At 39.6% G+C, this 26,618-nt stretch overlaps 1 protein-coding gene across 6 annotated transcripts in view; it reads right to left on the bottom strand.

Moving 5' to 3' along the window:
- Positions 1-26,618, bottom strand: part of KAT6B (lysine acetyltransferase 6B) — a 205,176-nt gene that overhangs the window by 111,696 nt on the left and 66,862 nt on the right. The window lies entirely within an intron of this gene.

The raw sequence follows: 26,618 nt of genomic DNA, 5'->3' as shown, positions 1-26,618 counted from the left end.
CATACAAAGTAATCAGATGCACAATGTAAATAAATAATGGGTCAGGTCAAAGAAACCACTGCCATATGTATACAATCTGAATTTTCACCAAGAATAAATTCATGAACACATGCATTAAGTATAATTAAAAAACAAGGCCAAGCAAATAAATTATGTAAGAAGTACAAAGCAAATTTAATACAGCTGCAAATATGCCTACCGCCAATATAGTCAATAAAGATACATGACTTTGAGCCATCACCACAAGCACTCTGTGGATAATATGAAATTCGGTAATACACAGAAGAATATGTAGATCATAATACATGAAATGCAGCACTACTGGGTAGGTATTTCATTCTGACACATCACTTGACATAAAACTAAGATCTATAGAAAAAGCACTGCACCATGCTACAAAATAGAATAGAAAACTATGTCACTGATAAAATTGTTTAGATTGTAAAAATATAAATGTGAGGTCAGTTTAACTTATGGAAAAATATCAATTATCAAGGAAAGCACCAATTCAATAAAACATTTAGAACTATAGGTGGAAGTGAACATGCAAAAGTGATCTACAATACCATTAAGGCATTATGATGTCTCACAGAGTCACGAAAATGGCAACATAGGTATAAAAAAAAATTATAAGTGCTCCAATCACAAGGAATATAACTGAATTTTAAATCATCTTTGGAACACTGGTAACAGTGGCAATGGGCAATGTTGGAGTGGTGGATTTGAACTGATCCACCAGCACATGTAATCTTTTGAAACCGTTTCAATTTCAGACAAAGGTAACTAGATAATTCTTTGTCTGAAAGACCTAGGATGAAGAAAGGAAACACTCTTTCATTCTACAGATATTCCCTGAAATTTATTATGCATCAGGCATTGTGGTAGAGTGGAGGATACAGAAAGATAAAGCCCTGGCTTTACTGGGGTTTACAATGAGACAATACTAATAAATGTGATTGTGTCATGTTAGTGAAAAACAGGAGGCAATGGAAGCTCAGGATCTAGGCAGGGAAGGCCTCCCAGAATTCAGGCATATTTACACTGGGGATCTAACGGGTGAGCACAAGTTAGCTAGACAAAGGGAGTAGAGGTGTGAGGTAGGGTTCTTGGCAGATGAGGCACCTTATATGAAGAGAAGTGGAAGTACATGGAGCATAGTCTATTCCAGGAAGCGAGGAAAAATCAGAATGCTTACAATGGAATGTATGGATGAGGTATGTATTTATCAGCCTGTAGCATGACTCTCAAAAATACATACAGACTTGCACTGATGCTTTAAACAGCTGGATCTCTTAAGCTACACATAGCAATAATTTATCATTATGTTTACCACTACTTTTGCCAAAGTGAGAATGTTTTAATGAAAAGCTGTATTTTCAAAGATGTTTTCTTTGCTTTTAAAGAAACTGTATAAAATTGGCTTTGAATACAAAGTAGAATGTGTCAACAGAAAAACAAATCAATTTGTAATGAGTGCACATTGGAATCATAACATAGCTATGAAGGACTTTTAAATTGCTGAATTCTAAAAAAGATGGCTTATAATTAAAGAAATTCCTAATTTCTTGAGCCAGCTGCTTGAAAAAGTTACCAATTTTGGCTGAAGTCCCTTACTCATAAGATCCTAAAATTTTCCAGAAGAAATAAACTGCTTTAATCTTTGCAGTAAATAAGAATTAAACATGATAAATACTGAATTAACTAAATCCAAATTAGTTTTAAGCATCTAATATCAGGAAAATTATGCTGAAAGCTACCCACATAACAATTCAATTTAAAAAGAATTCATTTAAATAATAAATTTGATTGAATTTTATTTCTCATTTTTTTGTATGTGTGTGTGAGAACAGCATCTGTTTTCTGTCCTAGGATTTTTAATTTCTGGATTAACTAATTATACTTTGAGAAAGCACAGTGATACACTGTCAGAAGAAAATGCTACCAGTCTTGCTAAATAAATAACAGAGCTCATGCTAGGCTAGAGGCCGGGTCTGTTGTACAGGCCTGCGAGAGCTGGAGAAGCAGGAGGCACAGGTGCTAGGCACAGCTGTCTGCTAGGGAAGCCCTAGGTGATGCCCACAGGTCAGGTTTTTAATGTCTCCAGAAGCAGATCTATTAGCGGGCCTTGGGCATACAAGTTTTCTTTCACCATTGTGCACTCTCTCAAAAGGGCAAATTACATTGCTCTACCAATGTCAGGGAATGCACTTCTTTACAATGACCCAAGTCTAATTCAATCTTTGTGAATTCTAGAAGCAATTAACATTATGACAGTATTTACAAATCTATTTGAAAGTTTTACCAGGCGGGTGCTTAACTACAGATTTCCCTAATAAAAGATATCTGCAGACTTTCCCGACATACAAAATAACTACACTGAATAGCTTGTTACACCAACCTTCTAACTACTCTACCTACTCTTTTCCCTCTCTTTATATCCCAAATTCAAGTAATACTTCACATGACACTTATTTATCTTCAGGATCACCATATAACTACCATTTATGGTTAGATCCTTTTTTGTACTTGACTGAACAACCCAATCAATAGCAACAAGGACACTCTACTGTCAGGGGCAGACAGCTGCTCCAGGTGCAGACTCCCCTGGGGTGGATGTTGGGGAGCCATGTATGTTAAAGAGCCCCTGCCAAGCAGGCACACTGCGACACGATCACTCTGCTTGTTCCATCACAGAGACGTGGACATCAGGGAGAGCACTAAATTACATGAGTCAATAATGAACTTGGCCATAACCAGGCAATACCACATAGCAAGAAATGAGGGAAAGTCCCCCAATATGTGTAAAAATACAGGACAGGGACACCTGAGTGGCTTGATTGATTGAGTGTCCAACTCCTGATTTCAGCTCAGATCATGATCCCAGGGTCACAGTATCGAGCCACGTGTCAAGCTCCCTGCTAAGTGTGGGGCCTGCTTAAGATTCTTTCTCTCTCTTTACCTCTCTCCCCCGCGAGTACACTCTCTCTCTAAAAATAATTTTTAAAAAATACAGGATAGTACATCATAGCTTCCTTTGCACTTGCAATTTTGAAAGCCTAAAAATTGAATATGGCTACCCATATTGCAAACTGCATTCACAAGTGTTATAATTGATGTTAAAAAGGGAGAAATCGGGGCGCCTGGGTGGCTCAGTCGGTTGGGCGTCCGACTTCGGCTCAGGTCATGATCTCGCGGTCCGTGAGTTCGAGCCCTGCGTCGGGCTCTGGGCTGATGGCTCAGAGCCTGGAGCCTGCTTCTGATTCTGTGTCTCCCTCTCTCTCTGCCCCTCCCCCGTTCATGCTCTGTCTCTCTCTGTCTCAAAAATAAATAAAACGTTAAAAAAAATTTAAAAAAAAAGGGAGAAATGGAGAAAAAGGGGAAAGCAAAGTGCCCACAAAATAAATAACCTTTCTACAATACATACAGGGAGCTAAATCCAAGACACATGGCTGAACTTCTGCATAAACAGATTCACAATATAGAAAGTTATATAGCTGAGAAAATCTATTAAAAGTTGGAATTCTTCTTCCCACCCTCTCCCCCCCCTTCAACCTTTAACTATCACACATATATATACAAGACATTCAAGGAACATGCCCAGGCAGCCTAGAAATTAGGATTATTTGTACGCTGAACTCAATAGTTACTAAAGATATGCTTAGAAGGAAACCAGTCTAGAAATCCTTTGTAATATAAAAGGAAATATAATTCTGGAAAACAATTTGCTTTTTAAAAAGTAATCACAGTGGCACCTGGCTGGCTCAGTTGGTGGAGCATGCAACTCTTGATCTCAAGGCTGAGTTTGAGCCCCACGTTGGGTGTAGAGATTACTTAAAAATAAAAATATATATATAAAGTAATCACAAACACTATGTTCTTCCTCCAGATTATGGACATAACACAGTCATTCTAGAAAATGTATCAAAAAATTTTAAAAGAAAGATAATTTGAAATGGATGCAAGAATCTCAAATATTACAAAAGAATAATAATAAATCATAATGAGAAGAAAGAAAAGGCATCAAGAGAAACCAATGACATTGTTCTATAAGCATGGCATGAATAGCAGGTAGACCAAGACCTAAAGTGAGTGAAGACAGTTAAAAATTATGTTCAACTGATTAAAAAAAAATGTTCCCACATAGAGCCACGTATACATAAGAGCATGAATCTCAGAGGAATCCAAATAGTGTTTACCAAATATTCTCACACATACCACATTTTGCTAGGCTACTCACAGAAATCAAAGAAAAATATTACTTTGAAGATTTCAGAAGAAAGATCTTTTACAAAATAAAGTACCCAATCTCAAAATATATTTAAAAATATGTTCTTTCAAGAATGAAGAAAAATACACAAAATCCTCTCTTAAGAGTCAAAGGAAAGGATCTTGAAAATGGCAAGTAGGCTAGACAAGATAAACAACTCAAGCCCAAGATGGGAGAAGAAATGATAAGAGAGGACATGGCTTCTGTGCATGTATGTATGTATGTATGTATGTATATATAAACATATATATATGTATATATATACATTTATACTCCTTGCCTTCGTCCATAAAAGATGAGTGATGCTATCTGCTCTATAGAAGTTCAAGTTTCCAGGCCTAGACAAACTTCCTCTTATATACAAGGAGGTTGCAGACTTGTAGTCCAGTAAGTCTGAAAAGTCGAGGGGAGTGGCTGAGATGCCAGAAATCTGAACGTGAGCAAATAGCACATGTATGCCTGCACACACACGTGCACACATAGGACAAAAATTCAGAAAATGACAGGAAAACACTGCACTTACTCTCTGCAAAAACTTTAAATTAATGAATGAATGAGTGAATGAATGAAGCCAACATGAGAGTAACCAAGCACTAAACTGCAACTTTGATTAAGGTTGTTGGAACTTAGTGACAGAAAATGCCACCCACAAAACCAAGTAATACATTCTTTTCATGCTATAATTATGGAGAAATGAGAAAAATGGTTTAAAGACAAAAATGAGCTTAAAGACAGGCGAATTCACAAATTTATTGGAAAACCAAAGACTGATTAATAGAGCAACGGCAATGGAAGGTCTTTCCTATGTCCCATCCTACTCAGTAGGTCCACGACTTCAATAAAGCAGTAGAGTAAACCAGTGAGAACATTAGGGGAAAGAGACAGCTGAATACAAAAGTATATTAACTTCCTCCCTGAAAATGGTTTGGGATCTAAGTTGTAGGGGGTGCGGCTTGGAAGCTAGGCACTCTGCTCATCACATAAATACTACAACTGCTCCACAAAAGTTCATCTGAAAAGAGAAAAGGTAAAGAACTAATATCTAGCCAATAAAGAACTGGACAAGAAACCATCCTTCTACACAATCAAGAGGATAAATTTTGCAATTGATTTTAGGGAACAGGCCCGGCCCCATTTACACTTCAGTAAGGCTGAGATAACCATGTTTTACCATTACTTTTCGGGTTTTTCATGTCCTCATTATTTACTTCCCACCACCCTTAACCTCATCATATTTTTTATATTTGTGGATATTATGATTAAGAAACCTGGGTTCAGGGACACCTGGGTGGCTCAGTCAGTTAAGTGTCCAACTCTTTTTTTTTTTTTTAAGTTTATTTATTTATTTTGAGAGAGAAAGCGAGAGACAGCGAGCAGGGAAGAGACAGAAAGAGAGGGAGCACCAGTGGGGGAGGGGCAAAAGGGAGAGACAGAATCCCAAGCAGGCACCAAGCTGCCAGCAAAGAGCCTAATGTGGGGCTTGAACTCATGACCCTGAGATCATGACCTGAGCTGAGATCAAGAGTCAGACACTTAACTGACTGAGCCACCCAGGCGCCCCAAGTGTCTGACTCTTGATCTCAGCTCAGGTCTTGATCTCAGGGTGGTGAGTTCAAGCTCTGTGTTGGGCTCCATGCTGAGTGTGGAGCCTAATTTAAAAAAAAAAAAGAAAGAAAGAAAGAAAGAAAGAAACCTTGGTTCAGAGTCTAAAATTCTGAGCATCTGGGGAACAATTCACAGTTCCTCTAGTTCATCTGGGGAAGAGGAGCCAAGGTGGAATCTGAGCTGCAATGGGCCAAATCCTTGGGGTCTACAGGGGTAAGGATAAACACATAATAATAAAAAATATATATAGAAAGTAAAAAGGAACCAAGAACTATATTAAAGACTTAAAGGACAGAACAGTATTTAACTAGAAGAATATAAAACTGGAAAAGCAGAAAATCAAGAAGAATATATTAGGTTGACCCATATAAAGTTGCCATTTTTATAGGTCAAAAACAGTCCAACATCACCAATTTCACAAGATTCAAATGAATAACTTAATATTTTAACATATTTCACACTGTGAAAGGCTTATCTGATACAACTGCACTGGAGAGCACCAGAGGGAAGAGACGTTTTAGGTTCCATATGAAGGTTGTACCTGACAAACAGGGCAGCCAAACTGGAAACTGGAGGTGTGCAAACAGAACAGGATAACCCTTCTCAAGAGACTTCTGCAGTGAGTGATCTCTAAGATCCCTTCTGAATTATTCTGAAGGTTCTCACCTACTTAGTCTAAGCAAATTCTGGTGGGTTTGGCTGTCTGTAGTGAGAGTGGAGAGGAGAGGTAGATGTGAGAAGAATGTGTCCTGAAAAGAGAATGGGACAAGAGAAATTGAGTATGTATGTATATATAAACATATATATACATACAAGTAAAGGAGTGACCATTTCCACCAGCTTTAGCCCACCCTCTGCAGTACCTAAAGACCACCCAGTCTTGAATGTCATGAGAAAATTCAACCAGCATCTGTAGGCAGGAAGAATGAGCCCTGTAAGTACAGTAAGGATTTAGCACCACTAAAGTACAGTAAAGGGGTCTGGAATGAGAGGTTTCCCTGAGCTAAAGGGACTTAAAATTGCAGAACTTTGGGGGCGCCTGGGTGGTTCATTTGACTGTGTCCAACTTTTGATTTCGGCTTAGGTCATGAAATCTCATGGTTCATGAGTTCAAGCCCTGCATTTGGCTCCATGCTGACAGTGAGGAACCTGCTTGAGATTCTCCCCGTCTCTCTGCTCTTCCTGCATGCTCTCTCTCTCTCTCTCAAAAATAAATAAACTTAAAAAAAAATTGCAGAACTGGGACCGGGCAGGTTTGTGTAGCTGGGTGTGGATGGGTAGTTTGGGACAGGTGGAGTGGAGAGCAAGTGTTCCAGGGGCTGAAGCTCCAGAAGTGGCAGAGCAGAGAGACAATAAATTTAGCTGAACAGATAGTCTGGGGTAATGAGTCAGGGAAAGTAGGCTGAGGCCAAGACTGGAAATCATCTTGATTGCCAAGCACAGGCTTACACTATAAGTTTGTTCACTAAAGTCTTTTAAGCATGGTTTATAGACAAAAATGGAAGACCAAAAGATACATTTCATGTATTCGTGTACATGTCTGAAATATAAATATCACAAAATTTAGGATTCAGACAGAGAAAAAGCAAAAATATGTTTTGATTAATCAGTTATTTGATTTTTCTATTTTTCAGGTCAGATTTGCTGAATTTTAACCTTAAACTATACTAAAAATGCCTCATTATTTTTATTCCATCAATTTTTGTACATACTTCTATTAGACCATGTTTACCAAGCATTTCCTCTCTAATGAAAACATAATGAAAAGATATTAATGAAAACATTTGAGCTGAGTTCAAATGTGAGAAGAGCAGTAACAGCATACATTTTGGACACTTACATGCAAGGCAGTGAATGGCATTTCAAGAGGTAGACAGAAGGAGTAGTCTACCCATGGTGCAGGGAATAAGGGGGTACCTTGTCTGTAGAGAATTTAAAAACAGTAATAAACTGACTAAAAGTCAGTCTGCTTTTTATTGTCACTTTGCACTGGCAATGCTAAACAATTCTAACTTCTCCCTGCTGGGGCTGATGGCTCCCACATAGCCACCTCTCCTTGGTCCACCATTAGTACCAGCACTCAGCATCCAGTAAAAGTGTCTTAGAGCAGGTCTCTTTTAACCTTCATTTCACAGATAGGGAAAGAGAGGCTCAGGAAACTGGGGTAAATGGGAGAATGAGGATTTACTCTGTGCAGCCCGATTTCCAGGTCTGCAGGTTTAACCTACAAGCTACTACCACTCAGGAAAAATGAGCAAAAGACAGCAGATACCCCAAGTTCTACTCAACTTGAGAGTCAACAGCTGAGTTTGAATGTCATCTTCCATTAGCCTTCCTCCTACCTTTTCTATCAATCAACAACTGACTGCCTATAGCTCACAGAACACTTTTTACTTATTAATTCATTGCCCATTTCTTGACAGTTTCCCTAGAGAGTGAGGCAGGTTTGATTCTGCCATATTCCTGGCCACTGTGGCCTGAGGCAATGATCTCTCACAACAGATGGGCAAAAATCTACCTCATGAAAACATTCTAGACTCCTTAGCATTCATTTTAATGAGCAAAGACATCTATGTTTATGTACTGTCAAAATCCCCATAATAGAAAATTTTTTTCTTAATTGCTTCAATTTTAGACTATGCCTTTTACTGGAAGTCATCACATTGACAGAATGCAGGAAATAAATAAGTAAAAATGTATTTGCATTTCTTCAATGGTTAAAAATTTAACTGTGCAAGCAACTCATTTCTTCTCAATTTCTCTATCTAGTAAGTAGAAAGTTAAGTTATAATCCTCAAAAGTTCAGTGAGGGTAGAATCTGTTTAATAATCTAAAATCCTTAGACCATAAAATTACAAAGAGAGGCCACTGCTGTCAAGACCTTGGAAATTACAGTAGACATTATGCGTCATCCCATCCCTCAATTAGTAAGGGAGAAAGAGAAGAGAAATAAAATTGCCTTCACAAATATAAACTTTAAGATCAACACATTCTGAAGAAGAGTAGAACTATGTAGTAACTTTGGGGACACGAAATAGTTTCCAAGCCTGGACCGCTAAGCGCTGGATATATTAACGCAGCTATAGAAAGAAAGTGTCAGACAGCAAGGCGGTCAGTCAGCAGTGGATGCAGAGACTAATGGAGTGGTAGGCAGGATTCTAAGATGGCCTTCTAGAATATACAACTTCCCGTGAGTGTGAGCAGGACCAGGAGTATGATGGATTTCACTCCCATGATTAGGTTATGTTATATGACCAAGGCGGGGGGGGGGGGGGGGTGCTGATGTAATTAAGATCCCACATCACTTATTTTGAGCCCATCAGTAGGGAGATCATCCAGGATGGGCTTGCCTTAATCCAACTGAGGTGTTTTAGAGGACCACAGAATAGAAACATGGGAAGCATATAAGAGATTGTCAAAATGACCTTGAAGAAACAAAAAGCTATGCAGTAGAGTGGGCCATGTAGCAAGACACCCTCTAGGAGCACAGGGCCTCAGTCCTACAACCACAAGGAACTGATCTCTGCCCACAGTCAGTGAGCTTGGAAAAAGACCCTAACCCTCAGATGAGATCACAGCCCTGAGCTGACATTTTGATCTCAGCTTGGTGAGACCCAGAGCAGAGGACCCAACTAATCCATGCCTGGACTCCTGACCTATGAGGAGTCAGATGTTAAATGTGTTGGTTTTAGCTGCCAACTGTGGTGACTTGTTAACACAGCAACTGAAAACTAATACAGCAAGTCTCCAGATAAGTTGGCAGTGACCATCTAAAAATTGTCCAGGACAGAGGGAAGGCATCCCTGTCGTGAGACAGAAAAACTCCAATCATCTAACTGTTCTGGTTAAATGCCATGCTCACTAATAGAAGCTTGGCTTCCTACACAGGTCTCCCCTCAGGGAGATAATATATTGACCATACAAACTGACTATCTTGGTCCTTGGGACAATTACTCCTCAGGCAAACAAATAAATTTACTGGTCCCCTAACTTCATATATCTATTTCTTTGGCTAGGCTACTGCAAGTCTGTCCCTACAAGAAAGCTCTACCCTTGATATCCTGAGAAAGTCAGGAATAATCTCACAAAGCTTAGAATCAGCCAGACCCAGAAATATATTCATTTTCTATTGGCACAGTGGCTTAAAGCAAGTCCAGGCAGCCTTGACTAGGTTCTCTGCTTAAGGTCTCAAAGGGCCAAAATAAAGGTCCTGGCTAGGATGGGCTCTTATCTGGAGCCTCTTGGGAAGAATCCACTTCCAAGATAATTTAGGTTTTTGACAGAATTCAGTTCCCAGTGGTTATAGAACTGAGGTCCCTGTTTCTTTCCTGGTTGTCAGCTGGGGGAGTCACATTCAGCTTCTAGAAGCTAACCACATTCTTTGGTACATGTCCCCGCCATGTTCAAAGCCAGCAACAACACACTTAATTGAATCCTACTCATGCTTCTAACCTCTTTCTTCCCGGTAACCAGAACAAACTGTTTTCAATGGGCTTTGTGTGATTAGTTTAGCCAACCTGGATGCTTTTGCCATGTGAAGTAATGTAATCATGGGAGTGCTACCTCAACACATTCACAGGTTCCACTCAAACTCAAAGGGTTACACAAAAGGCAAGGGTCATTAAAGAGGTCATTCTTAGAATTCTGCCTACCACACCAGACCATGGAAAATCTTTTTAGAGACAGAGACAGAGACAGTGAGTGAGAGAGAAAGAGAGAGAGAGAGAGAGAGAGAGAGAGAGAGAGAGAGAGAGAGAGAGATTGGGAGATGTGGAGAGGTGCTGAGGGAGAAAGGGGGAGAAGAGGGTGGGAATCTTAAGCAGGCTCCCCACTCAGTGTGTAACCCAACGCAGGGCTCAACCCCACAACCCTAGGATCATGACCTGAGCCGAAATCAAGAGTCAGATGCTCAACCAACAGAGCCACCCAGGGACCCCAGACCACGGCAAATCTAGTAAGATAATGAAGGTTAGCCCTGGGAGCATTCCTGAAAGAGAAGAACCAGTCAGCTCCCTACAGAAGATATCTCATATACCACATGGACTGTCAAAAATCGAATTCATCTTAAAGCAGTTAGGGTTATTTCCTTTATCAACATACTTTGAGCACACACAGAAATTACATTTAAAAAGAACTAAGCAAAAAGCATAGACCAAACACTGAACAACCACTTACTATGAGGCGCTACGTTAAGCATGGAAATACATACAAAATGAAAATATACACAAGTTAAGCCCTCTCAAAGGACTGATAAGTAATGCAACTTGAAGAGAAGATAATATAAAATGACTAACGATGCCACACTTAATATAGTCAGAAGTACAAGAATTAATATTCACACCAAACTACAGGGCTTTTAACACAATGCTCATAGCCAGAAGTATTCCTACAAATGTCACTGGTGACTAGTATATATGTAGACCTTTAAAATATTACCAATATGAAAAAATTACCAATATGATCTTAATTTGGGGAGTATTTAATGCATACACAAATTTTCATGTGTAAACAAGAAAAAATATAAGAGGAAATATACCAAAGTTGTTAGCTAGCTCAATAGTGGGATTATAGCAGGTTTTAATAAAATTACATTTTTATTAATTTTTTAAATGTTCTCATTTTTTTCAATAAGCATGTAGCACTTTTATAACCAGGGGAAAAAAAATACATATAGACATATAGTACACACACACACACACACACACATTTATATTGGGGAAATCATGGCATTTAGTCCAACCAACGTTTCCTTTAAGCCAAAACCTGTCCTGTGCATAGCCACAGCCCCCTGATCTAGAAAACACAGGCAGTTTTTATATAACACAACACATTAGTAGAGACCCCATTATCTGAAATCTGAACAAGAAAAACTTGTTAATAGCAGAAACTAGAGCTGAAAGGATATAAGAGAGATGAAACTAATAAGGGCCACAACAAACTGACAGCATGGGGAACAGAAATGATGAATAAACAGATGCTATGAGGTAGAAGAAAAGATGCAGAGTGAAGGAGGAAGCAACACAGGAGAGCAGGGAACAGAGCAAGCCCTGTGCAAAGGAAGGCAAAGACAGAAAGCAGATGGGACTAGAGGAGAATGGATGGGTGGATGGCAGACAGATGGGCAGACAGAGGGATGGATGGACAGGTGGACCTTTGGCCAGAGTTAGCATCTTAAGGCTCTTCCTTTGATTTCTGAGAACTTTCCAGCCCCCACTTTCTAATAAACGATTTTTTCATTTCTTTTGACCAAAATGAGTCCAAGTAAAATGACATTAAAAATATTATTTCTATAAGGCTAAAAATTAAAATAAAAGACAAGTTTTTAAAGGTGTTCTAAAAGACAATTTCTTAATTTTGCTTTTATTCTCTTTCTTCCTTCTTTTTTTTTTCTTTTTTTTACTTCTTGTCTAGTTCCTCCCAAAAGCTGGTGGGAACATGGGAATCTCTGAATCTCCCCACCCCCAGCACTCACAAACAGAGCAATCCCAGCCAGAAAAGGATTTGCCTATTAGCCACGCTATCTCCACCAAGACAGCAGCCTTATTAAATTACAACTGTTTGAACAAGGTCAAGCACTCAGAGTTTAATTCAAAGTGTTTCCAGGTATAATGCTGTCAGGTCAACTTAAACAAGCCAACAGAGGCTTGGAGCCTGATTAAATATTAAAACAGAATCTTTCACATCTGTTTTTACCCAAGGATGAAATTACTGTACATCACTTCAACCAGCTCATTAATACACTATACACACATCTTGCCTCAAAGGTTACAGGAATATCAATGCTTCGGAGGCCTGCAGTGAAACCTGCCCACACAGCCAGAAGTGAGGTCACCGCACACTTTACAGGACGTCAATATTTCTTTATAAAATGTGAGAGATAATCAGTTAGACACAGACACATTTTAAATTAAAGGATGAAAACCTCCACGAAGTTAAGCCAGTTGCTTTTGATCTGAACCTTTTAATCATTCATTCAGTGGGCTTTGATAGGTAACTTGATAGCACACGTTGAGCAAAAATTGATTCAACAGTAATTATTTTATAAAATGGAGGGTTGCCACATCCAAATAGATGACCATGGTGACTACATTTTTTTAACTTACAAAAGCATGAATATAAAAGGCACATATAAATATTTTAAAGCACAAACATTTGGGACACTAGGAGTATAAACTTTCATGGTGCATTAGTTAAAATAGTAGTTGAAGACTTGCTACTTTAAAAACTCCTATAACGGAATGACACCAGACAAACAGTCTAGAATTACTTAAGAGTATTTTCGGTGTCTCCCATACCTGACAGGTGACAGGTATGTGTCCCCTATAACTGAACCCAGTGAACAACTTAAAAACTGCATATGCCATAGACTGTAACTGCTATAATTTGTGGCTGCTATGCACATTTCCTATCTTCCCTTCTATTGATACACAACCCCCTTTCTTCTGGGGAGCGCCACTTCCATTACTGGTCCTGGAGAGGTGTCACTCACGGTGCCCTCCCCCCCCCACTCCCTTGGATAGACACACCCTCAAACCATAGTCCCCAGGCTTCTGGGGACGGTGGCTGGTCTAATGGTTGGGCACATGCCTCAGGCAGGGTGTTTCTATATGCACGCCAGGATAGAAAAGTCTTTGGGGGCTGGAACTGCTCACCTGGCAGGACATATGGGCAGCCATTTTCCCATCCCAAGAAGAGAGCCAAAATGCAAAATGTGTGTAGGGAGGGAGCAGACGTCAAGATGCAGAGAAACAGCCCTGACCACATCCTCTGGACAACAGGAGCCAATTGAGCCTAGTCCACCTCCACTTTCTGTTTTGAATATTAGATGTCTCTAGGTAACTATTAACATTGCTATTCTGACCCAAGGCACAGTTAAATCGCATGCTTGCTGTACGAAATCCTACTGATCTCTTAAGTTCTATAGAACTTCAGCTTCTACATTACCCAGAGATTTTTTATTTTGCACTGCTTTCTTACTGTTTCATATGTGTAATTGATTTAAAGTTTTAAATTTCTTATTGCTGTATATTAAAAAGAATATAAAGGCGGCGCCTTAGGTGGCTCAGTCAGTTAAGCATCCAGCTTTTGCTCAGGTCATGATCTCACGATTTGTGGGTTCGAGCTCCTTGTCAGGCTCTGTGCTGACAGTTCCAAGCCTGGAGCCTGCTTCAGATTCTATGTCTCCCTCTCTCTCTGCCCTTCCCCCACTTGTACTCTGTCTCTATCTCTCAAAAATAAATAAACATCAAAAAAAAAAGAAGAAAATAAGAAACATGAAGGTTTCCTAAACCTAAGGTATTTTAAATAATGTAGTTAGTTCAATATAGACTAGAACAAGGATTATACATTCCAGCTATGTAAGAACTGACCAAAAATAAAGACGCTGGTATTAATGTGTTACTTGTGGACACTGTTTCACTACAATATTGCCAAACATCATGTGTTCAGGTTTCTTTACAAGAAAACAGACGATCACTCTTCAGGAGTAGAGATCAACTTCATCCCCAAAGAAGTGGTTACAGTGTACAGATTCCTAGCATTAAAAACCTCTACAATCCAACTTGAAGCTAAGGAAAAATTATTCAAGAGCCATTTGTTGGATTGTGGAATTTTTAAAATCCACTTAGAATGGTGATATATTGTCTAATTTAAGGAATAATTTGGGAGATGAAAAATCAAAGGTTCATTTTTCTCCCCGAAGGTATAATTACATTGGAAAATGAAGGTGACTATAGTAGAGAATTGTTTCTTTTTTTCTGCCACAGCATATTAAATAGCATTTCAATGGAAAGACCACGGGATATGAAGCCAGGAGACCCAAGCAGGAGTTCTTGCTCTGCCAATGACTGACGATGTGAAGATAAAACAGACAATACACAAAATTTCTCTTGACCCTGTTTTCTTAGCTTCACAAGAGTAATACCCACCTTACCCACTATATAAGTGGGCAGAAGGCTCATTGAGATGAAATCCACTGACATTTCAACATCTAAAAGCAACACACAGGGATGCCTGGGTGGCTCAGTCGGTTAAGCATCCCACACTTGATTTCTGCTCAGGTCGCGATCTCACATTTCACGTGAGATCAAGCCCCACGTCAGACTCTGTGCTGACAGCACGGAGCCTGCTTGGGATTCTCTCTCCCTCTTTCTCTGTCCCTCCCCCACTTGTACACGTGCTCTTGCTCTCTCTCAAAATAAATAAAACATCGTTTCAAAAATAAAAACAATATACAAATAGAAGTAGAAAAATCTAGAATCTAGAAAAAATAAAGTAGTTAATATGTGCTATGATCCTAATCCTCTTCCAATTTTATGAGAAAACGAAGCTCAAAGAGATTAATCCCAACTTGTACAAAGTCACAGGGCCGGTACAAGAGACAGGTCCTTTTATGGCCTACAGAGTTCCCCATGAAAGCCCTGCCTCCAGTGACTACAAAACAAGGAAGCTACACACCTCAACTCATGAGGCTCCAAATTCTAGGTCACTCTGCCTGGTTTACAAATACATTTCACATGTATTGAAAAAAGTTGTATAGTAGGTATTATTATTGTCTGTTTTTATTAAACATACAGTTTATTATTGACAAAGAAAATGTCCAGCAAATATATATAAGGGCCTATTGTGTTTTGTAGAATAAAAAAATTTTAAATGTCTATGCTAGGCTTAGTATGGTTAAAAAGCTAATTTAACACAGCAAAAATATCTGCAACTGAATTCTAGCTAACTTCCTATGAAATTTTCAAGTACTAAGAAACAGAATAGTTCACAAATTTTCAATTTTTGGAGTCAAAAAAGCAACATAGATTCCTACTTTTAGGTTCATAGTGTTCATTTACTGAAAGTGAACTGTGATGAATACATTTAAATTTTTAATAAGATGTATTTTTTATAGAAAAGCTGACATTTCCTGACTAGTGATTTAAATCATGACGCAAGTTGAAATCATTTAAAAATCAAGTCCATCTCAGATGAAGCTCACTGCCACCACATAAAATAGATGCTCAGTACATCTTTTATATTCTGCAGGATGCAAGCAGCATGTCTTGTTATGAGGTAACAGAAAAAAAGAAAGTCTCCAGGTAGTTGTGCCTTACTGGACGTCCCCTGCCCACAAGGCTTAAAGGAAGTTAAAGGAACTAATCGACCTAATGGACCAACGGGAAGCTACACATGCCCGCGGGCTGCCACGGCGGGGAGAGGAGCTGCAAAACAATGGCTACTAGACATGGGCCACCACTCTATGTGCACTGCTCTAGGTATACAATCAGATTATTTCTGGGACAGACATTTCATGTCATGCTAAGGTGAGGAGGAGGGGAGCAGGAAGGGCTCCCTGGGATGTGTGCCTGAGTGTGTTGTCTGTGCCTGGGCTTGTTTCAAGGGTGGAGAAGGATGCAGTGAGACCAGGTTAGGCCATGGTATCGTAACAAAAGCATTCAAATACTTAGGAAAAGGCTTTTTGAAATCTTAAACCATTAAACACCAAGTTAATAAAATACAAAGTAATTTGTTTAACAGAACTCCAATACAGCAAAATCTTATACCACACACAAATTCATACTTGGAACGATATAATCAAGCAGAGTAAACCATACTAAATGTAAAGTCAATAAATTCTTTTTTGATTGTTCAGCCCCACCACAACCACCAGAGAAGACTACGAGGAATTTAACAGAAGGAAATTAATCATCATAATACTTTAGTTCAATACTGAGCTACAGTGAAATAATTTGGGCATTAGTACAGTTTATTTGAAATAAGATTTAAAGCAGCACATTTAAATGAAGCAGAATTCATTAAGCAACCTCTCAAAAGGATCATTTCCTCTAATTATTGCTTTTATAACAGAAGACAAAAGCAACCCAGTGTAAGTTCATAAAATCCACAATTAGCTGCCAAAATCTTACCAGATAAAATTAAAAGAGAAAAGATATTTAGAAGCACAATTGGTAAAAGTTCTGTTGTTTCTTTAAAAAAAAGCACTTGCCCTTTCTTTCCACCCATAATCAATCATTAAAAGTAGAGATACATCATGTGCCAGATATTATGGTAGATCCTCAGGAATGAAGGAAAAATAAGAGAACACCAAGCTGGATGCTCAGAAGCTTATAGTGCTGGGGTAGAAGGGAAGAGGGTTATAAAGATCCTCATATTACCTCCAGACAAGTGTTCTAACACAAGCGACATCTAAGAAGTTATGGAGAGAAGGAAGCTGTGACTGACTGGTTGAGTGGAGAATCTCCACATTTGAGCCAGGTTTTGTTTTGTTTACATTCATTTATTCTGAGAGAGACAGAGATAGCTCGAGTGGGGGAGGAACAGAGAGAGAGAGAGAGAGAGAGAGAGAGAGAATCCCAAGCAGGTTCCATGCTGCCAGCTGCAGAGCCCGATGGGGAGCTTGAACCCACAAACTGTGAGATGATGATCTCATCCTGAGCCAAAACCAAGAGTCAGATGCTCAACCGACTGAGCTACCCAGGATGCCTTTGAACCATATCTTACAGGAGGAGTCTGAAAAACAAGGTAAAACAAGAGGGGAAGGAAGAAACAAGAGGGGAAGGAAGGCATTCCATAGTCCAAGTAAAAGAAACAACAGTACAGGAAAGGGTACCAAGGATGAAACAGAGTATTTTAGGGAATCTTTGGGCAGAGGAGGAGTGGGGGATAATAAGGAGGCATGAAGATGGGATGCACAAAGCTGGAGAAATTGATGGGAACAGGATTATGGAAGAGTATTTCTTTCAGTCAAACTATGGAATTAGTTCAAGCTTTATGCCTTACTCAATGGAGCTTGCTGGGAAAATACTTAAGACCTGATCAAAATCTGTCCTATTATCTCCTAAACTTTTCAGTATTCCAAAGTATTTAACAATTATACTGTTTTAACTGCAATACACACACACACACACACACACACACACACACACACATATGATTAAAAGACAAAATGAAAAGGCAACTTAAGAAATGGAAGAAAATATTTTCAAACCATGTATCTGATAAGAGTTAATATCCAGAATATAAAAAGAACTGCTACAATTCAACAACCAAAAATACGATTTTTAAAATGGGCAAAAGACTTGAAAATGGCCAGCATGTACATGAAAAGTAATTCGACATCACTAATCATAATAATAATGCAAACCAAAACCACAATGAGAGAAGCCCTCACATTCATCAGGATGGCCTCTATCAAAAGAACAGAAAATTACAAGTGTTAGTGAGGATGTGGAGAAGTTCGAACCCTTGCGTGCTATTGGTGGGAATGTAATTTCCTGTGGCCATTATGGAAAACAATATAGAGGCTTCTCAAACAATTAAAAATAGAATCACCATATGATCTAGCAATCCTACTTCTGGGAATATATCCAAAAGAAATGAAAACAGTATCCTAAAGAGGTATTTGCAACATGTTCATTGCAGCATTATTCACAATAGCCAAGAGGTGGAAGCAACCCAAATGTCCATCAACAGATGAATGAGTAAAGAAACTGCCATATATACACACACTGGAATATTACTCGGCCTTAAAAGAAGAAGGAAATCCTGTCATATGCTACAATATGGATAAACTTTGGGGATATTATGCTAACTTAAATAAGCCAGTCACAAAAAAACAAATATTGCATGATTCCACTTATGTGAAATACAGTAAAACCTAGGATTGCAGGTAACTTGTTCTGTGACTGTTGCCCAAGATGAGCATACATTTCTAATAAATTTTAACTTGACAAATGAGCAATGAATTGCAATATGAGTAGTATATGACGCCAAATGTCACATGATCACAACTGAGCCAAAGGTTCTTCTCTCTCTCACTCGCTCGCTCACTTGCTGTGGACTGTGGGTGATCGTCTCCCATGCACAGATGCTCAGTCTCAGGTGGTGGTGTTTGGCAGGAATCAGTGATTTTTCAGAATGTTGGGAGGTGCCCACAACTGGATTAGTGTATGTTTTGTCACTTCAAAGCACCTATGGACAGTCCTTTGCTTTTCCCTACAAGAGTACGCTGAGAAATGCTTTGCTTCATTCTAGACCAGGGTGCCTACAGATATAGACCCTTTCCACTGCTGCCTTATTGCCAGTTACATTAAATACAATATTTGACAAGAGTTTAATACTGTACTGTAGTCAACATCCATGTGAGAGTATACAATGGCCCCCATGCAGAAGAAGATTCCATTGAGCCAAGAGATAGCAGTGATTTGGTTAGTGATAGTAAAAGTCGTCCTACAGAATAACCCTCCTCTCTCTTTTCTCCCTCACACCAGCCACGAAGGCTTTCAAAGGTAAAGGTTGGTTAATTTATTTTTTTATCTATTGTATTTTCTTTATTATTTTGTATTACATTACAGTATTGTAATCATTTTTATATGAATATTTTTGGGTTGTGGAACGAATCATCTGAGTTTCCATTATTTCTTATGGGGAAATTTGCTTTGATATACAAGTGCTTTGGATTACAAGCATATTTCTGGAATGAATCATGCTCACAAACCAAGGCTTTACTGTATCTATGGTAATCAAACCCATAAAAGTAGAATAGTTAGGGGCGCCTGGCTGGCTCAGTTGGCAGAGCATAATCTTAATCTCAGGATTATAAATTCAAGCCCCACATTCGGTGTCTTTACACTTAAATCCCTTTACTTAAATAAAATATTAAAAATATTTAGAGGTGCCCAGGTGTCTCAGTTGATTAAGCATCTGACTTCAGCTCAAGTCATGATCTCACAGCTCATGAGTTCCAGCCCCCACTGTCAGTGCAGAGCCTGCTTGGGACTCTCTCTTTCTTGGCCTCTCTCTCTCTCTCTCTCTCTCTCTCTCTCTCTCTCTCTCTGCCCCTCCCCCACTTGTGCTGTCTCCCAAAATAAAAAAATAAACTAAAAAAAAATTTTTTTTAAAGTAGAATGGTAGTTAAGGGTGTGGAGGAGGGTTGGGGGAGAAGGAATTAGTGTTTAATGGGTAATGAGTTTCAGTTTTACAAGATAAAAAAGTTGTAGAGAACTGTTACACAATAATACACACATAACACTACTAGCCTATACTTTTTTTAACATACTGTACTATATGTTTTACACTTTAAAAATGGTTAGAATGGTAAATTTTATGTTATCTTTTTCACAATAAAACAAACAAACCAATAACAAAAACAAAAAATTACAATTAAAGGTTGCAAAGTTCCAGGCTAATTCATAAAGAGTTCCTAATGTCAATATGGGAAAACAACACGTATTAGCTGTACAGTGAGTTATCAAATTTACAGTGTTCTGTTTAGAGTGAAGTTTCAACTTTTTCTGATGACACAGTAATTACTGGTAAGCTGAATGCCTGAAATCTGCAGGGCACAAAATAAATGAAACTGCACAGAATTATAAAATACATCTCTAGTCTACTGGTGCTGAGACTGTTGATTGTTCCATCATGGATGGAGTTTTCAGGGTTCAGTAACCTAGAACTACTGAGGGTTAGCTAGAGTTTAAAAAAGAAATCATGACCTTAAATGAATATAGCCAAACTTTCAGGTCCAATCTAGTCTAAATCAAAACCAATTTCATCCAATGTGAAGCTTTTCCCCTGATACAAGTGTAAGGACAGGGCAGGGGTCAGAGAGTGACAGGAGGCAAGTGTGAAGAAAAGGAAACAGAGAAGTCTATCCAATCATCTGTGGTCCCCTGGCCTGTAAAACAACTGCCAGTTGCAGGAGTTCAAATGCAGGCAATGGGGGCCCTTGGCTCATCTCTCACTACCTCCTCTCAGCTCCTGCCCCTGTAGTTCACCCACAGCTTCTTTCTGCTGGGGTCCTACACAGCTGGCCCGGCAGGCTGTCTTTGTACCAGGGAAAGTCTTTCAAGATGATTCACAGCTGCCCTCCAGGCAGACCTCCTGGCCAGCAGGAAATGTCAAGCATTTGCTGTCCCCTCTCCACACACTAACCTCCCACCCCCCAGGGTAGCTCCAGCCACAACGTTGCTTTCAGTATCTGTGCTCACAAACATCTCCAAACTCCAGGAGAGACACATTACAGTCTCAACAACTCTTCCATAGGATTCCATTTTAATCCCATACATACCAGCTCAGGCCTCTCTCAAATGACTGGGAGGAGGAAGGGAGAGGGGACTCTCACTTCCCCCAGGGAAGAACACTCTCTACTCCTAGGAGTTCCTTGCATGGAATCCATTTCTAGTCTCCCTGACACAGCCTGGGTTATAGGGTGGAGGGCATAATAGTTGTTAAACCCATTTGGCCACCGCTTGACAAACCCTGCAATGGATGATTCTAGAGTCTCTCTTCAGACAGTGTGTGTACTTAACACCTACTGGCAACAGCTTTGGGACCTGGATCAAAATTTTAGACAACAGGAAAACTCCCATTTAACCTGCTATAATATATCTGTATAATAATAGGAGAGAAAAACCATAAGGACTCCATCAAACTGAGGTACTTTGTTATCAGGTGCCCAAGGTACCTCCATGAGGCCTAAAATTCCTCAGAGGACAATGTGAAATTCAACTCTATTAAAGTCAAATAACAGCACAAAACAAGCACAGAAGAAGATATCAACACTAAACACAAACCGTTGATTGACAGGCTGTGTCACCAAGCAAAAGCTTGGACTGTCTGCCACCCAATGCTGAAAAGTTCTGATTATGTGCACAAAGGTGGTTAGAGGTATCAGTGCAAAATATACAAAAGTAAAGGCTAGGCCCATGTTCAAGTAAGACTATGCAGGAAGGAAATCTTGGTAATTTTACTAATAACTCTGCCACTAACTGTTTCTGCATTTTAGAACTTTCTCTCCCGATTCAAACTCCAGGGTAAGAGCAGTCAGAGCGCTGGGCCTAAGTAGTGAACCCACGCCATAACTCCTAGGAGGCGAGAACAGGAAACCCTCATTTTAATGAGGTAGTGCGGGACAAGCTGAGGGCGAAGTACAGGGTAACAGCACCTCCCCCCGCCCAGGTGGGATATGTGTGATATTCCTTGGACACTCCTGGCTGGCTGCCCAAGAGTAGGGGAAAGGGAAGAAAGCAGATGGTTGACTGATAGAAATCACAGCCATGCAAGACAGGAGTCTCCTTCAGTTTACTGATAACTTAGTAAACATAACTTAGTAAACGGCAAGAAAAAGGCAATCTTATCCATAGCCTAATCTCCAGAAACCTATAGACTCTGTTTCCTGGAGCCCTAATATCACCCTCATCAAGATGTAAGGGGGTTTAAGTGCTTATGTGGGAAACACAGGCAAATGAAAAATTAAATTCCCTTACTGCCTACAGCTCATTGACAAGTCCTTGAAACAGGCAGTGACTTTCCTCTAGAAGCTCAGCTGCCTCAATGATGACACTTTGCTAGGGGCAAAAGGGGATCTTGGCTTAACATTATCCTGACCCCCCAGGATCCTGTGAGTCTCCTTAAACACATAAAAATTCCTTTGCAAGCCTCCTTTATCTTTAACCCCCAATTATATGTTGGTAATTATACTCCAAGCATATGGCCTGGTAATACATCTGAAGGGTCTCATGACTGAGGTTTTACTAAACAGTAATAAATGGTGTTTTTCTAACAACAGCTAGTCCCTCAAGGTCCTGGAAACCTTGCTTCCAAAATTCCTCAGAGACTTATGCTGCCCTTAACCACCACCCCCCCCCCCCGCCCCCGTAACCTTAAGGTATATAAGCAGCCCCTCTTCACAACCCCAGTGCCGGTCTTTCTGCCCGTGGGTCCTGTCCCCATGCTTTAATAAAATCACTTTTGTACCAAAGATGTCTTCAAGAATTCTTTCTTGGCTGTCAGATCCGAACCCCACCATCACCCCAAAGCCCCATCAATTTGACCTACACCGGCTTCCAAGCAGAAGGTAAACCCTACCACAGCCCACCAGTATGCAACCTATAGTGGACATCTTTAAAGAACTCAGAATATAAGTCAAAACAAAACAATGATAAACAATGTTATTTCTGGCAGTCCACATTACATGCCAATATCATTTTGTCTAAAAAATAATTTATAAAAGCATATTACCACCACAGTCTGTCATCATCAGTCAGAGTTAACAAAAAATGAAAGCTCCCAGAAGGGCTAAGATCATTAATGCAATCCTGATAACAAAGACACCAGGAGATTATTTAATTTTTTATGTCATATCATGTTAATTGTCATGTTTAAATTTGTAAATTGTTGCTTGTTTAAAAATCCATTTGTTAAAATAATAAATAATGCATGTTGTAACATATTAGTAAAATTACTATTTTTTAAAGCATCACAGGCACAGATGAGTAAGCATTTCAGTGCAACTGCTCATACCATTCAGGGAAAGACAAGAGGATCTGATTAAGTTACATCATGGCAAAAAAAAGCAAGTTGCTACCACATTTCCCTACTGCAAACTGACCCTCTACATTTCAGATTCCTAAGGTCAGCTCAGCTCAGCAAGGCACCTGGGGAGCCCAAGCCAGAATCCAGAAAGGAGGCTCCCTACCCAAAGCAGCGCTTGAAGTAGTAGCATCAGCTAACATGGAGGTTGAGCTGGCAATGGAAAGGTAGCCAGGTTTAAAAGAAGGCTGTAAGGAATTGCCAGGACAAAAGATTTTCCAGATCATGGTAGAGCAAAGGAAATATGGATCACAGCTTTGCTTAAACAATGTTCACCCATTTTTATCTCTCACTAACTTTACTCTGTACATCTTTCATGATCAATTTCTCCTCTTCATGCAGGAGTCCGTTCATTACTTTCATTAGGCAGGGGTAAATACTAGCATCTCCTTTGAAAGTGAAGTGGTTATTTGCAAATGCAGGCAGGCAGAGAGAAAAACCAAAGTTTGTAGTACATGCAAGAAACTCCTATGTTCCATATACTTTTAACATAAAATTTAAACCTATATCATAAACCCTTAGAAAATGAACTTGAAGTGACTGAGTTAAATAAAAGCTAAACCAGTGATGTTACAAAAATACCTGGTAACCCAAAGATTAAATGTAAAACATGAGCCTACTGAGTCAAGGTCAAACTCCTAAACCTGACATTCTCAGCTCTCTGTGATCTGGTCATAAGCTACCTGTTTAAATCTTACTTCCTACTGCTTCCCTTTTATATACCTGTTCTATATGCCCGTTTGTGTGCCTGTACCAAGGAAACTGTACTGCTCACACAGTTGCTCATATTCTCCTTTGTGCCTCCGTTCACAGTGGTGAGCCCTCCTTCCTTTCCTTTGCATCCCTCCTTAAAAATCCAAATTCTACTACCCCAAATGACACCTTGGCCAAGAAGTCTTCCTGGATTTTCCAGCGACTGCTCTTTCCTTCCTCTGGCTCCCACAGCTCTGGCTGTTCTCTTATAATAGACTACACTCTGTACCTTTTTAATAGGCACCTTTGTTTATAACATCACTACTAAACTTTCAGTGTGTATCTTCACAACACAGCTCTCACTTACGGGGAGACACCCATACAATACCCTGTTTACATGGAAGGGTCCCAGGGCCCAGCCTTCAGGGCACAACACACCAAACCCCTCACCTATGGCAGGTCATCTTCTACCTGCTTTGTTACACCTCGCAGATATAAAAACCCATTTAACTACTTTGGCTCTTCCCCACTAAGGTTCAGTTCTCTACCAAGACAATCCATTCTCCTTTCAATGTCGTTGGTAACGTTCCTTCGTTTGGCCTATCTTCTGCCTCACCATACAATTTCCTCATCCAAACAGTAGATGGGATACCACCGACTGGGTTTGCCAGAGGGAAGCCCCAATAGGTAGATGGGGAACCCTGCAGTAATTACCCCTGGCTAACCAGGCACCACCTTGTAGATTGAAACCTTCAGCCTCTTCACATAGACAGTGGAGGTTAAGATGGAGCACTGGCCCTGGGCTCTAGAGTCTTGTTCCCCCTTGGACCTCAGCACACAATTCTCTCTCACTGAATCTTAAAGCTATTTAGCTTTTTTTTTTTTTTTTTAATTTTTTTTTTCAACGTTTTTTTAATTTATTTTTGGGACAGAGACAGACAGAGCATGAGCGGGGGAGGGGCAGAGAGAGAGGGAGACACAGAATCGGAAACAGGCTCCAGGCTCCGAGCCATCAGCCCAGAGCCTGACGCAGGGCTCGAACTCACGGACCGCGAGATCGTGACCTGGCTGAAGTCGGACGCTTAACCGACTGCGCCACCCAGGCGCCCCAAAGCTATTTAGCTTTTTAATGCAGCTGAACAATCTCTTAGCTGTCTGGGCCTTAAAGTTCTCAGATGAAGCTCAGTATCAAGTATAAGGTCAGAGGTAGAGAGATATGGTTCAGAGAAGGGAATTCATTTTCACTGTTAAAAAATTTTTTTTTCAAATAATACATATAATACAGGTGAAGTCAAGTGTCTATTGACATCTCCTCAATCCCATCTCAGTCCTTCCCAAGAGTCCTTTATCAATGCATTTATGTATCGTTGGCCATTAAATCTAATCTTATCACTTAGAATATACATTATGCTTCACCAAGAAAGAAAAAAAGTTTAACTATTAAACCATGCCACCACTTGTTAGATATACTGATTTTAGAAATGTTGACATGTGAAAAACATGCTTTAGAATCCATGAAAAGCATGGATTGAATTGAAATGATTTTATACAGAGATTTCATATGCACAACACATACAGAATCTATAAAATACAATACATATAGAAATATATCTAGTTTTGCAAGTTTTTTTTTTACATGAATGTGGTATTTCTATAATTTATTTTTCTCAGTAAAAATATATCAGGGGGAGTTTCCCACATCAGCTGCCTACCAATCTACATTTTTTAAGGTGTTGCATAATATTCCATATGCTGGCTATACCACCATGTATTTAATTATTCCATATTTTAACTATTACTAACAATGATGGGATGAGAGTGTACACATGTGTATATTGCTAGACACAGAATTACTGAATCAAAGATACCTGGCCTTATTTACATAAATAGTGCCAAGCTGCCCTCCCAAAAAGGTCTGAACAAATACATTCACCATATATAAATGATACCCATTTTCCTCAGTTATCAAAACAGATTATTAATCTTTTTAATTTCTGCCAATCTAATGGGAGAAAATAATATCGCATTGTTTTGCAGAAGGCTCCTTATATTCTCTGTATTTATCCTTTGTCTATTACACATGGCCTATTTTCTCCCAGTCTCCCATTTATCTTTTAATTATATTTGCATTTTTGTCTTTAGTGATACAGACATTCCAAATCTTTAAAAAGTCAAATTTACCCATCTTTTCTCATCTGTACTCGGGATTACCTTACTTTTGGAAATATTTTCTTCTAATAGTTAACCCATTCTTTGCAAACTCCACTGATGTTCTGGCCTGACAGTGCTTGGGGTACTCTCACAACCCATACACTGAAAAATTTCTACAATTATCCCCAGCCCACCTCTGAAAGGGGCAGGTGCCAGTCAGTGCACTGCCAGCCTGTGGGCACTATTTCAGGAAGGACTAGCCAGTTCCCTTCCTTACTGTCTGAAGCAGAAGCCTAACCCATTCCAGGCAATGTGCGCCAACCCACTCCAGGCTACATGTGCCAGCCTAGCCAGGCTGACATCATGGCCCAAGGCCAGACACCAAGGACCAAGCACAGAGAGGCAAGCATCCCACTATTCATGGCTGAGATCCTGAGCCAATAGTGTCTGGTCACTCGTGTGAAGACTATTAACCCATCTCCCCATTTTCTCTCAGTCTCAGATATAAGAGACTGCCTGCAGAACT

This window comes from Acinonyx jubatus, chromosome D2 (assembly GCF_027475565.1).
Source record: "Acinonyx jubatus isolate Ajub_Pintada_27869175 chromosome D2, VMU_Ajub_asm_v1.0, whole genome shotgun sequence".
Taxonomy (NCBI): domain Eukaryota; kingdom Metazoa; phylum Chordata; class Mammalia; order Carnivora; family Felidae; genus Acinonyx; species Acinonyx jubatus.
Note: the sequence above shows the minus strand (reverse complement) of the source record. Positions and strands in the feature narration are given on the sequence as shown.